At 39.3% G+C, this 14,529-nt stretch overlaps 1 protein-coding gene across 1 annotated transcript in view; it reads left to right on the forward strand.

Moving 5' to 3' along the window:
* Positions 1–14,529, forward strand: part of ankfn1b (ankyrin repeat and fibronectin type III domain containing 1b) — a 124,635-nt gene that overhangs the window by 72,533 nt on the left and 37,573 nt on the right. The window lies entirely within an intron of this gene.

The raw sequence follows: 14,529 nt of genomic DNA on the forward strand, positions 1-14,529 counted from the left end.
GAAACACATTCCTTCATTTTTCCAGGGTTTTTTTCTTTTCACCTCATTCTTTTTTCTTTTTTTTTCAGGTTTCTGAAATCCCCAAGTAAATACATACTGAGGATTATTTACAATAGTGGTAATGGTGGTAAGAGTGGGAGCTAACTCAGCGGGCTGGAGGAGACTGCTGCTGGCTGACTGTCTGAGCTCGGGACTATTTGTACAGTTGATCCAGTGCGAATATGTGCGCGCACATGTTTTGCCTGCGTGTTTGTACCTACAGTATTTATCCAGTGTTGTTTCATTACATGAAGAGGGCGCGTTGTTAGCAGAATTTTCACTACTGCGTGTTTGCGTGTTGTATTTGATGTGGTTTGGCTGCAGTGAGGTTGGGTTGTTTGAGAACTTCCCAACAGCAGGCTGCCAGGCCAAGGAATGGAGCGGGGAGAGACAGCCATTGTTGTTGGTAAAGCATCGAGGCTGTAATTGTGTGTTTGCATGTAGGTGAGTGTGCAAAGTAAAGAAAGAGAAAGACAATGCGAAGGGAGAGTCGTTAAGGGAGAGCATGATTTAGAGTACTTGAACATTGCTGTTCTACGGAGCAGAGCCTTTTCCATTCTAACTTTCAATACAAAAGCACGCACTCACATAAAAACACTCCATCCCCGCAACCACACCAGCTAAGGGAGTTCTTAGGGAAAATTTCTTTCTGTCATGTTGCACAACAAGGTCTTTACCAAACCTCTCCAACCAGTATTGAAACCACACATCAAAATTTGATCAGCTTTCCCAAAAACATCTCAACACTTTGGATTCTCATAGTTTGCTGGCTTACAACTGCAACCATCATTTCAGGATTAAGCTTTTTTTTTTTCTTCTTCTTCTTTGCTACAAATAGGCCAACGCAGCATTTTAACTCTGATCACAAATATAAGGTCACTCAAAGACCATCAGGGGTTTTTTTCCTCTCAACAGGCGACTTCTGGATTAATTAAGAAACCAAACCGAACTGTATTTCTTACGTTTCTGTTTTCCTATTATGGAAGAATTTCCCTTTGTTGACCTATGACTGAAGGAAAGTAGGATGAAATCCACTTCTCCATCTCACCCCTCCCCAGAATGGAAACCATGGTGACCATGATGAAAGCCCCTGTTTTCAGGAATCCCTCATAATTTAGCTGCTGACAAGAAGTAATGTTTTTAGACCAGTTAAGTATTTAAAAGACATTAAAAACCTTCTCAATGACAGTAATTTGAGTTCCCATGAGTGGGTATGCAAAAGACTGTAGGACTTGCATAATTATCCTTAAATTGTGACAGTTTTTTAAAATGGCACTCTAGTTTGTGATCTACGTGTAGAGTACTGTGCAAATGTCTTGAACTACCCCACCCTCCATGTTTTTACATTTTGCATTCAAGAAAGCAGACTTTTAAGTATATTTTTAAGTGGCCTTGAGCAACAGTCATCCAGGCTTCCTGAAGCTCTGTCAGAGTTTTTCTTTGGACATTGGCTGCTTTTTCACTCATTGTCACTCATTTTCTGTCATGATTTATGTCATTCGAGGACCCAGAGAGGCAGAGCTCCAACAACAAAAGGCAAGTCGTTTATTTAGGCTGTAGCAAGGTCCAGTAAACTAAATAGCAGAACTCCACAGCAAGTCCAAAAGCAAGGCAACAGCATCCGCATGAGATCACAGAGGGGAAACACACTGGGTAAGATTACAGACAAATCGACAAAAGACAAGGGGAGACAGGACAGTTTATACATGGAAGGCTAAATGATGAGTGGAATCAGCTGTGAGAAATGAGACATGTGAGAATAATCACAAAAAGGTAAGACAATGAGACAGAAGGGAAGTAAAACTAAAGCCAAAACACAGGAAGCGAAGGACTACCAAAGTGTAGCAGGAACAACAACAGAAAGGGGAAACCCAGAGGGGAATAATATCTCCACGAATGTTAAACATTAAGTAGATCAACATGACAAGGAGTAAATGCTTATGATGCTCAGGAATGAATAAAAATCAAAATATAAACCATAAATAACCCTAAGAATCTAAACACAAGGATTAACATGGGGACCATGATATGGTCTTTGTGCCTGACCATTTTCAGAGGAAAGCTGTTTTTTTGTTAAGCCACTTAACGCTGACCTATGAATCATTCAAGCATTAAAGAACAATCAGCTCATGGAATCAGTGTTGTGTCTACATATAACAGACAAAGAGCCCATTTTAAATTGTGTCTTTGGGTGCTTTGTTGCTGCCTGTCACAAAAACACATAATTTTTTCCCGTTTCTTTAGATCAATATTTGAAAAATACCACACATAACACAGGTTGAAAGGGACAAATTTGTATTTTAGCACCTACAAGGTGATTCCCAAAGAGCTGTTAGCTGAAAACTTGGCATATCTTGATATGGTGTGCAGTGTCCTTAAAAAACAGATGAACATTATCCGAAAGGCACGTCCTTAGGAAATAATGTGTCAGTCATATCCAGTAAAGACCTGATACAGGATCTGAGAGATCCAAATGGCCCGAGGGGACCCGTCTACTGTTTGCTGAAGCCTCATCAGAAATGGTCTCTGATGAGACTGAATAGTGGCTGTAAAAAAGCCTTTCTTATGGAAGTGAGACAGGAAGAAAAGGCTGAGGTATGCCAGGTTAGACAAGAACTGGACTGAAAATTGGTGGCAACAGGTGGAGAGATGAATCCACATTTGAATTTCTTGGTTCAAATCATCATCATTGTCATTGTTATGGATGAGGTCAGTAGAGAGGTACAACAGAGTGTGTCTAAAACCATTTGTAAACACAGTAGAGGCTTTGTTATGGTTTAGAGCTAATTTCAGCCAGTGGCGGTGGCAATCTTCATTTCGCACCATGCAATAGCATCTAAATGGTCTCTATCAGTCATGGATTAGTTTGCCCAAAGACCGGAGCTCAACATTATCGAAGCAGTGTGGGATTATCTTAACAGAAAACAGAACAAAAGGCAGCCAGCATCCAAAGAAGAGCTTTGAATGTTCTTCAAGAACTCTGGAGAACTATTCCCGAAATGCCTTAAAGAAACGTCAAGAAAGCTTAAATACGAGATTTCAATCTGTGTTGCAGAATAAAAGTAGCTGTACTAAAATTTTCCACCCCGACTGCATGAATACAGCCAAAATGATCAATGTGATAACGATTATTTGTCACAATAATTCACAGATTTCAGTGAAAAAAACTGTTTCACAAATACTCATTTCACATCTTCCTGTATCTACAAATCTTTGCATCAGAACAAAACTGGTCCTATTATGTAGCGCATCTCACAAACATTAAAAAAATGTAATCAACAGTCCACTGCTTTCACTTTCACAGTTTTCTACAGTCCTCTTAATTAAAAGCAGTTTGCAGTCAAATAAAGGTGATCTAAATGCATCTTCTAGAAACAAAAAATAGTCCTTCACACCATGCGTTCTACGTGTGTGATGTTCAAGGTTTGTCTAGTCGTAGATGTTAATATGCATATTTTCCCAGCTTCTGTATCTAGCTCTTGCTACAGTGTGTTAACTATTTACCAGATATAAAACTAAATAAATTTATTTTGTAAGTGGAGACTGGAGGAAAAAGTAACTTTGGTAAATTTTGCCTAAATATTTAATCTTTGGTTCTCACAAGTATAGAATTGCTATAAACACACAAACACATGTCTCTCCCTCTTCGAGGTTTCCTTATCCCTTCCAGCATAAATAATCCTCTCAGTCTGCTGGCTCAACCCTGATTGGAATCTCGACGCCATGCTCAATTGTGGGTGGATAGGGAAAAGTGGGATGCCGTGAGCTTGTGTGTCAGTGTTAGGCCTTAAACCTGATACTAGCGGGGTGTCCATCTCCAGCAGGCTAGGCCTAGAAATCTTCAATTTACTGTAATTTGTAAAGACACCAAGTCTGGAATACATAGACACTCTGTATATTCACGCTTTTCCAAACCCTCACTTAATTAGTCAACTAGTCAGACATGAGGCTCTGCAGACCCGCAGCAGTGCTCCAGTACTGAATGTAACAGCACAGGGGGTTAAGATACAGGCTCCACAAAGTTTTATCAGCTTTTCTGTGTCTCACAGGAGGCCAGCTGGACTATTATGTGGAGTTTTATATGAAGATTAAGAGGATAATTGTAAGATTCTGTGCAGCATTATTAGTGGGTCATGTAAACTGATGAGGGTGGCGTCAGTAATGAGGCTTACAGGTTATAAATCAGATGAAACCAGCTGCCGAGACATGTAAATATTATTATGGTACTGTATGTATTTCCTTGATTGTGTCTCACTAATGACTAACTGGGTCAGTGCCTTGGCTCACGTTGGATTCGGGACACCTGTAACTGGCACAGATATCTGGGGTATTATGAGGTTCGGCTGAGTGTTACCATGTCTGCCCAACGTGATAGCCATTTAGCCCAGATCAGTTTCCCCCAAATTATATTCACAATTATCTCATCCCACCTAACCGAGTGCGGGTGGAAAGTGAAAACTGTCTGTGGTACTGTTTGCTTTGCCCGTCCTTTCTCAGTGGCATGGTATTCCAACTACAGACTCTAATAATTTGCTGGCTTCCATGTGCTTGTCAGCTCAACTCAACATTAATTCTACTGCAAATCCATCATCTGTATATCTGGCTGTGTTGAGTCAGCCTTATGCCACACATCAAACAGAGAGGGGGGACACAGAGGGAATGGTATCAAACCCAACACCACAGGGAGCCAACCGAAGTGAAAAGCAGTGCTGGATTCCTCCCTCATTTTTGTCTCCCTGACGAGTTCTGTATGTGCCGACTCCGCGGAAAACAGGAGTGAGAGAGCAAAGTAATAAAAGAGAGACGTTTGAAAAAAAGAAGAAGAAGATGAAACGATGACTGTGACTCAGAGATGTGCAAATGAAGGAATGGAGGGAAAAAAGCCAAGATGGAAATATCTCTGTTTATCGCAGTGGGTGGATGGGCAGCATATGAGAAGATGCACGTAGGACGATAACAGAGTCCCTTCCTTTGGCACGTAGCGTTGTGATTAGATCATTAGGATTTATTTGTCAAGGCAGTGAACTGACTCCTAAAGGCCTCCTCTCTCCTTTGGAACATGTGGGTGCTCGAAGAATTATGCTTCCAAACAGCATATTGCTGTTTTGACTTGCTTGTATAATTCTGACGCATTTATTTAGACAGTTTTACGATGACAACGAAAAGCTATCCAAATTGTATCAGGTAATATTCAAAAAGTTTCTGCGTTATTGCTTCTTATTTATTGACCATCGCAGCTACCAATGGTTGAACATTACACTGAGACAATATAACCAAAGAGAAAGCTTGTTAGCTTGAAGAAATATCAGTATTTTATTGGTGAGACTTCAGTCCAAGTGAAATAAAAGCAGCCCCGACCATGTTAGAGAGACATGCACACAGACTTGGGTTTGGATGGGGATGGTGAGTGGAATACAAGGCGTTCTTTGAGCACATTTTAATTAGCAATGTTCATAGCTTGGCTGTGTTCTTTTATGATTGGACCACTGAAAGCCTTTTTGTTTGCCTAATGAAACACATTGAGGGGTACGTTCATCAATTAAACTATGTTTGTGTATGTGTACACACTCGCTTATGAGCATCTGAGCTTGCATGCACTTCTTTTGCGTGTATCTCTTGTACTGGTCGGGGGGGCTACATTCTTTTTTGGCGTATTAGTGTTCCATTGGCAGGGATAAGAAGCCATAGCGGGAGACACAGATGAAAGCAATCCTAGCGCTTTGTTTTCCCTACTTTCCAAAATAGTTGTTTTAGGTAGGGAGCCATTGCCCATAATTGCTCCAACAGGGTCAGGTATTTGTCTGTCATGCTCATGATTTACTGTAGTGTCTGTGCCTTAGTAATCTGACATAAGATCAGTGGTTAAGGGCAGCCTAACCTCAGACAGACCACATAGATTGTGTAATGCATAGCATTCTGCTGGTTTCAATGGGATCCCTTTATAAACACATCTCACACAAAACCCTCTTTATGATTTGAGAAGCTATGCAGAGCATGCTTGTCACAATATTTCCCAAATCAGATCTATCAAATATGTAAATAAAACGTGTGGTATTATTCAGAAATGGACAGATACAAAAAACTGTATTTAACAATAATCTTACCAGAGACATTACACGGATGGAGACATTTCAACACATTTTAGGACAAAAAAGGTCTGTGGAAGAATTCCTAATGGCAAAAATGGCACCAAAGAGTCAATCAACACCTGAAGCAGGAAATATGTGAGACATTGCCATTGTTGCATTGACTGACTGGTGCAAAGGCACAGGCTTATGATAGTAAAAATTTAGTTTTCTGGTCTTAGCATATCCATAGCATGGGATGAGGCAGATTGAGTTGATAAGTTGAATAAAATTACTTTGATAACCTTAAGTCACCAATTTTTTTTAGTGGGGGGATATTGTATCGCTTCCTGATGTGGTGCAGTTATTGATAAACTGAGCTTATTTTGGCTTCTCCCTTCTTCACAAGGGGTTGCAACAGCAGATGGATGTGCATATTTGATTTGGCACAAGCTTTTACACCGGATGACCTTCCTACCGCAGCCCTTCCAGGGATTTCAGTCTCCTTCTGGTCCTGAACCGGGATTTTTTTGCATGTTAGGCAAATGTATTGACCATGTGTTAAAACATGTTGCTGCTATTAATGAATTCACCCTTAATGTGACTTTCTAGAGTGGTGACTTAATGACTCATCAAGGTGGTGCTTATCAAGTGAATAAGGGTAAATTGAACTGACCTGCAGGCAAAGCTCAAAAAGAGGGAAAGCAGAACAGAGAACTAATTTGCTGTATTGATATATCACTGAAGATATACATCCACTAAGACACAGTGCGGTTTATAAATTTGAGTTTGATTTTACATTCTTTAGAGGATTCAGATATGTTATGTAAAATCTAAAATTCAAATAGAAAAAAAAACAGTAAAATCATGTTTTCTTTTGGGGATTTTTTGCAACTTTCGGCCAACCAGCTTGGGAACTTGGTCGATCAGGTTTGTTTATGTTTATTAATAATTTATAAAGATGTATTTTTAACCATTAAAAGTAATAAAATAGGTTAATATTGTCTGCACTGTAACTCTACAGTGTTAAACACATTTAAGCTGCATTGATTTTTAGAATTCCATACAGTCTTAACTCTGCTCTCGAATAGTGGGTTACTGAGGCTGTGAGCGGGGGTCAAAGTGCACCGTCTGTAGCTTTGTGTACTCTGAGTGAGAACAATTAGTTCTTTAGCAGAGCTTCTGCACATGAATACCTCTGAACGGTTAATTGCTGCCATGGCAACAGAACAAGAGCTGAAAAGTGGCATTAGGTGAGTTGTTTGCAAGAAAGCAATCTGTCGCAGTGACACTATGAATGTGTGTGTAACGGCTGGAGGTGTGCATGTAATCGCAGGTCAACATTTTCTCAGTATCATCACACAAGCCATTCAGTGCTGACAAAAGCACTTTTGTGCTACAGGATTGGGAAAACTTACTGGTGAGTGGATAATCTAAGTCACATTGGAGTGAGGCAGTGGTAGGCTTTCAAATAGGAGGAATATATTATTGGAATGGTTGTCACTGTTGTAGTTATTGAGATTTTTGTGGTAAAAGCAGTTGGGAATGCAGACAAACTGGGAGACTGGACTTTTAGTTCCAACAATGTTGCTTCTTAAAAAAGTTGTCTTTGCTCCTACTGGTAGCTGCTTCATCTCAAAATTGAGATTTCTTTAATCAGATTGCATCACCAGTGTTTTTTTTTTCCACCTGTAATCACTAAAAATCACTTAATTTTATTGAGATTACATCACTAGCAGCTACGTACTGTAGCTGCTAGTTTCTTCCTATGTACAGGTAGCCACTTGAGGCCAGGGTCTGTACTATCTTAGTAAAAAAAAATGCTAACATTTGCCAGTTAATGCTTAAAGAACCACCAAGACTAGAATTTTGTCTGCATTTGAGCTTTAAAATTCTCTATATGTAAGCAGTTTAAATAGAAAACTGGTGATGGTCATGCATGCAACGTTGTTACGGTTCATTCTGCATAGAGTATCTGGATTTTATAGAAATCCATCACAAAGCTGTTGAAACATTTCGGGCCCATAGTGAGCTAGAGGGAAAGCAACAGATAACTGAAAGTGATTAGAACACAATGTCTTCGAGCTATGCATGGCTGTACAAAAATTAATGCCAATCCATCAATATGGGAACCACATGTCATTAGGACTCATCCTCAGGGTAAGGATATCTATAGTGAAGCTTAAAACAATCCATCCGGTAGTTGGCAAGAGATTTCATTAAAATGCAAGAATTTGAACCTAATGTTTTGTGCTAGAAGAAAAGTCAGGGGATTACCAAATTCTTTAGGCTTTATCTTCTCGTAACCACAAGTCTCTTTACATTTTCGAGGCTATCCGTCAAACAGTTGTTGAGATGTTTCAACAACTGTCTGGTAAAGACTCTAATCCCAGAAGGCTTTGGAAAAAGTGAAGGAGGGCATAGATTTTTGGACTTTTAACTGTATTTTCATAAGATTTACAACTTTTCCTACTGATAATTTTCTGATAACTGATGACCTCCTATGTGGAATTTAAAGAAAAAAACTTACTGAATTACAGAACAGTCTGGGCAATGAGCTACCAGAACATTTTTAATGCACTGATTTCTTACACGTTAACCCCAAAGAGTCACGCTGACAGATTTCTTTGATTTACTAGCACAGTATAAAAAATGAGATGTACTGTAGCTCAAGAATTAAATGTGTAGTTAAATTTTGCAATAACAGAAAAAGACAACTTCACTGGTTTGACCCACTTAACCCTGGAGAACCCATGGGGTCAAATTTGACCCCATGGTTTCCCTAGAAAACCAATGGGGTCGGCTCTGACCCCATGGGTTCTCCAGGGTTAAAATCAAAGGGGGCTGCATGTGGTCTACAAGCTAAACTGATTTTGACACCCCTGCATTGCAGGTAAAAGATATAAACTAAAACAGTATATATGGGTTGGTATGTATAAAGATAAAATGGATTCCTCAACCTTCACCTGCTGCACAACAGATTCACATAAAATCTAAAAATAATAACGAAAGAATTCATATGAATATGCATATATGGATGCAATCAAAGACAACAATAGAAAAGAAAGCAGGGGATCCTGTCAGCGCACACATGGTTTTTGCTCAGTGAGTGTTCTGTATCCATGCTTTACGGAGGCTGAAATAACTCAGTTAGCTCCTCCAAGAAGTTTTTTTGGGTTGCATGTGTGTCATTAGACAAGCTTTGAATGAGTTCTGATCAAAGTTTGTCGGGGTGTAGAGTGGAGTCATGTTAACAATCCAGTAATATTCGGCTCATATCCAAGAAGTTCTTCAAAGTCAACTTAGTGCTTTATTGGCTGAAAACTGACAAAAAGCCTTAAAAACTAGAAACTATGATTCTTACAATTGTGGTGCATATTGTCAACATATAGAAAGTACTATATAAAGATTTTAAAAATGTCACATTTGACCTCTGACCTTTCCTTCAAGGTAAATTATCACTTTGATCTGACGGTCAAAGTTCTTAAATTGCTATATAGAGCTATTAAAACAGTTTCTTATTGCCATGTTATTTTATTGTCACTTTTTTATGTACAGTACAGTCACAGGTTATAACTTTTTGAATACACAAGAGTTTGAATGCATGTACGATGTTTCTGAATAACTTTTTTTAAAATAAAAGAAGCATTTAAACAGATTTACTAAACAATTAAATGAATGCTACACATGGGCTATATACACAGAAATAAAATAATAATTGTGCTAAAAGGGACAAATAACAAAAGTCTGCACTTTGCACTTGTTCATACTGCACTACCAGCTTCCTAAACTCCAAAAGAGTAGAACAGAACAACTTAAAAGTACATTCTGCCCAAAGAATGAGCTGCTTCGGCGGAGTGCTTCTTGTTTTTCTATGTTGTTACGGAGAACAAGCAAAAGAGGACTGACACACAGGTATGACGCCATTCAGAAGTTTTCAAAGAGGACAGGGCAGCTCAGCAAGTGCATTTGCGTCATCTCGTTCCTTTGTCTGCATTTTCATGGTCGTGGTATAGATTAAAAATGTCATCGGTTGTGTGTGGATACCCCACCCTCCTCCAGTGTCAATTCTGTAATGAAAAATGATCAATCAAATCATTGATTTTTCTAACTGTAATCAACACCAGGAAAATGAAAGAGAAAATGTTATTCTGATGAGAGGATAATCGACCGGGATATCCTGGGCCTCCAAGGGGATTGCGTCATCGCAGTATGCCTTCTGTGGTGATGTTATCAGGGACAGCTGCATGGGGTGGAGCCAGCATTGACGCTCTCAGGGAGCCAAGGGGCAGCCAGTTGCCAGCAGATCCCCCTCCACTCAGACCCACCTGCTTCGCATGTGCAGTTTTCCTGTAAACCCCTCAAAGGGATTCCCTGAGTCCTCTTCTGTGTCCACTGGTCCCCGTGTCTTTGAAGTCATGATCCTATGTGTTTTCATGGCATTGAAGTTTTTATCCTACGGTCAGTACATGTCATGCATTTGATCCAAAGGTTTGTTTGAAGTTTTTACACTGAATTCTTTATGTAAATCACCAAATAAACGTATTAGATCCATAAAAAGTAAATCACTCATTAACAACCGATGATGAGCCAAACCCCTCGCTCCTGAAATCTATTCATAAATCAGAATTTTACAGACTAGTCAAGTCCACACTTTATGAAAACAGACATCAGCGTCAGTTGTTGGCAGTAGCCTGTGTGCTAATTTAATTAAAAGCCCTTGAAGAAGAAGAAGAAGAAGCCCAGCCTAGCTTAATGCCGTCAATTAGGGGTTTCTCTGCCATATGACTAAAATCCCACACCCCATTTGTGTGATTCATACAGGAAAATATGTCTCTTTGTCTTAGAGGTCAACCAGCTCTTTGGAGATGTTGGCGTTGGGTCAGGAAACAGTAGTTGAGGGTGTAGGAGTGGGAACACAGGCAGTAAGGCTTGTTGTTATTCTACTAGATAAGCCATAGCATGAGGTCATTTTGAACAAGAACTGCATTTTCATCTCAGCTTATGGCAGCTGGTCTGAAGAGAAATAACTTGCACAGCATCAGAGCAAATTTTCAGAAGTTCTCTTTAATCAAAAAGAAATGTTTTGCAATTACGAAGGAAAACTTTCTTTGTTGGTTAATGGTGCCTGTCCTGGATGTGGACTGGTTGGAATGAGGGGTAAAATAACACTGGTAATTAATTAGTCGCATTAGATGTTTGTCTTCATGTCTTTTTAAAGGCGCAATGTGTAGAAAATGGTGTAGGAGAAGAGGTTGAAGAAATTACCCCTTTAATCAGCCCTGAGATGCAGGAATCACTTTCATCCTGGTGTTCATATACTTGAGTTTTAACATTGACATCAGTGTAGAAGACACTGCCAAAGCACAGAAATCTGATCTGCGGGTTAACGTTGGCTTGCAGTGGAGACCGGGCCTCTAGTTTTCGGCATTGCCTAATGGAAGGAAATGTCAAAAAGAGAGTGGGAAGAAGTGTTAAGTGTAGCAAGAGAGTGGTTGTCCATGTTAGGCCAAAAAAAAGGCTTAATCATCCATCTTATCTGTTGGCCATGCCGCTCTCCAGTAGTTCCTTTTCATTTTGTTCACTGGTTAAGATGCAAAAGTGATAAATATGTCTATACTGAGGGCAGAATAGACATAAGGTTTCTCTCGACCCTGACTGGTATACACTATATTGCCAGACGTGTTCACTCACCCATCCAAATCACTGAATTCAGATGTTCCACTCACTTCCATGACCACGGGGGTAAAAAGTCAAGCACATAGGCATGCAGATTGCTTCTATGAACATTTGTGAAAGAACGAGTCGCGCTCAGGAGCTCGGTGAATTCCACTGTGGAATGCCACCTGTGCAACAGTCCAGTTGTAAAATTTCCTCTTTACAAAATATTCCACAGTCAACTGTTAGTGGTATTATAAAAGAGTGGAAGTGATTAGAAACAACAGTAACTAGGATGGTAGGCCATGCAAAATCACAGAATGGGATCAGGTAATGTCCAGGTTCATAGTGGCCAACGTTCTGCAGAGTCTATCGCTACAGACCGCCAAACTTCATGTGGCCTTCATTCCAATGAAAAGAACTCATAATGCTTCAGCATACCAACGCATTTTGGACAATTTTATGCTCCCAACTTTGTTGGAGCGGTTTGGGGATGCCCCCTTCCTGTTCCAACATGACTGAACACCAGTGCACAAAGCAAGGTCCATAATGACATGGATGAGCAAGTTTGTTGTTAAAGAACTTGACTGGCCTGCACAGAGTCCTGACCTCAATCCGACAGAACACTTCTAGGATGAATTGGAGTGGAAAATTGTGGTCCAGACCTTCTTATTCAGCATCAGTGTCTGATCTCACAAATGCTCTTCCAGGAAAATGCTCAAAAATTCCCATAAACACACTCCTAAACACTGGTTATATGTCAAGCATGGGTCAACATCATATTAAACCATATAGATTAAGAATAGAATGTCACTCAAGTTCATATGCGTGTGAAGGCAGACAAGTGGATACTTCTGTCAATATAGTGTATATAGGCGGGGGTCGGGCAATTAGCTTTGTTTGCCGAAATATTGGCATTAGCATTTATAACAGCTGATGACAATATTTGTAAAAACTAAAGAAGTGATAGGTGAAACACCCTTCAGCCATTTTATGAGTGTTGAGGTTACATAGTTTGTCCACCAGAGGGCACACTGCAACTTCCTTATTTGTCAACAAGAACACCAAAAGCAACAACAGTCAGACAAAGAATAATTGATTCTTGAACAACTTGTTACAATAAAGTCATGCATTATTGCATACTCATGAAACTGCGTAGTCATGTTATCTAAGTAATGATAAATATATAATACACATAACACTTATCAAATAATAATTCACATAAAACATGTTAGATAAATCTGTTTATGTTTCGTGTGTCTAAAAGAAAAAAAAGTTGCACTATTTGATTTAAATCACCAAACTATTGGATTTGGTCTTGAAATCTTATATCGGTCAAATTCTAGTTGTCTCAGTTTGAAATCTAATTTGAGTTTTATGTTACTACTAGCTGGTTAGCATGTTAACAACAGTGTCACTGTATTTCATTTATTTTTAAATTGCTGTTGTGTTTTTAAACTAAAAGTCTTTCTTATTATAACTTTAAAAAAGAAGAAAGAAATCAGAAGAAAAAGTCAGAGAGGCAGGTTATCTTGTAATGTTTCACTGAATTGAATTTTCAAGCTCACATCAGTCTTTCATTTGCAGCAATGGGGAATATGTAAAGGTCTGTAATGCAACAAAGGTCTGGATCCAAATTTCATGTTTTTAAGTAATCATTCTCTTAGATCTGAGTCCTCCCTCATAGAAGCATTACACTTGTCAGGATACACTCAGACCTTCTGTCTCCTTTGCACAACAAAGCAGTCTCCTGGGCAAAAATATACAAATTACTCATTCAAAAGCCTCTCAGACGTCTTCATCCAGAGTAAAAAAATAAATAAAAATGCACGTGATCTTATGCCATTCAAGCAGTTTAATTAGGTGAAACAGGGTGAATCACCACACTCTCATTCATCCATATCACGTCTCACTTTTCAGCAATCTGGTAATGCCATGAACTGTTGTATATGCTTTTATTAATCTTTTCTTTTATCAAAGCCTTATGCTCACAGTAATTTCTGAAGCATCTCACATAAATCCACAAGAGTGATGGCAAATGCAAGTCTTGTTTTTGAGTGGCAAGAAGCGCCTCTGTCATCTGCACAAATCTTGATCTAACCATTCATGTAGTTTGTCTCCAACAGAGCTCACCATGGAGACTAAAATGCTTTTTGGCTCAGGTTGAGAGGAGATCTATGTACGTGTGTGAATATGTATGAGTCATTATTATTGTTTTACCATTTCATAATGAAATGGAAAAAGCATGTGTGTGAGATTGGGAAAGGGGATAATCCTGCACAACGCCTGGGCATCATCTATGTAATCCTGTCTCATCTGTATTTTTTTTTCTGCAGGGTTTTGAATTACCTTAAAATTATCTTTGGATCGTTGTCCACTTTGGCCATGTTGATCTAAAAGTTTGCTTAATAATTGTTGAGAATTTTTACATGACATGCTCCTCCAGCGGTGTTCCTCTATAAGCCTGGCTCTTTGATAGAGAATAATATTACATTTTGATTAGTCCCCAGTGTTACCACAGCAATATTGCAATGCTGAGTCTCATCAAATGTGTCCGGGCTGGAATGGAATAAATATTACATTTCCTGTTTTTAATTTTGAGTAAAAAGTTGAACTGGGACATTGGCAGCCCAGTAGAGGATATTAAAATGTGTTTGACGTTTTTTTTCGTGTGGAAAAAGATTTCGAGAAAATGAGGCAGGAAGTATGCGGCTTTCCCTGAAACCTAATGTTTCCTCTGGGAGCTGAAGCATTGTTACGCTGTTTG

Source organism: Pelmatolapia mariae, linkage group LG8, assembly GCF_036321145.2.
Source record: "Pelmatolapia mariae isolate MD_Pm_ZW linkage group LG8, Pm_UMD_F_2, whole genome shotgun sequence".
In the NCBI taxonomy this organism is placed as follows: Eukaryota; Metazoa; Chordata; class Actinopteri; order Cichliformes; family Cichlidae; genus Pelmatolapia; species Pelmatolapia mariae.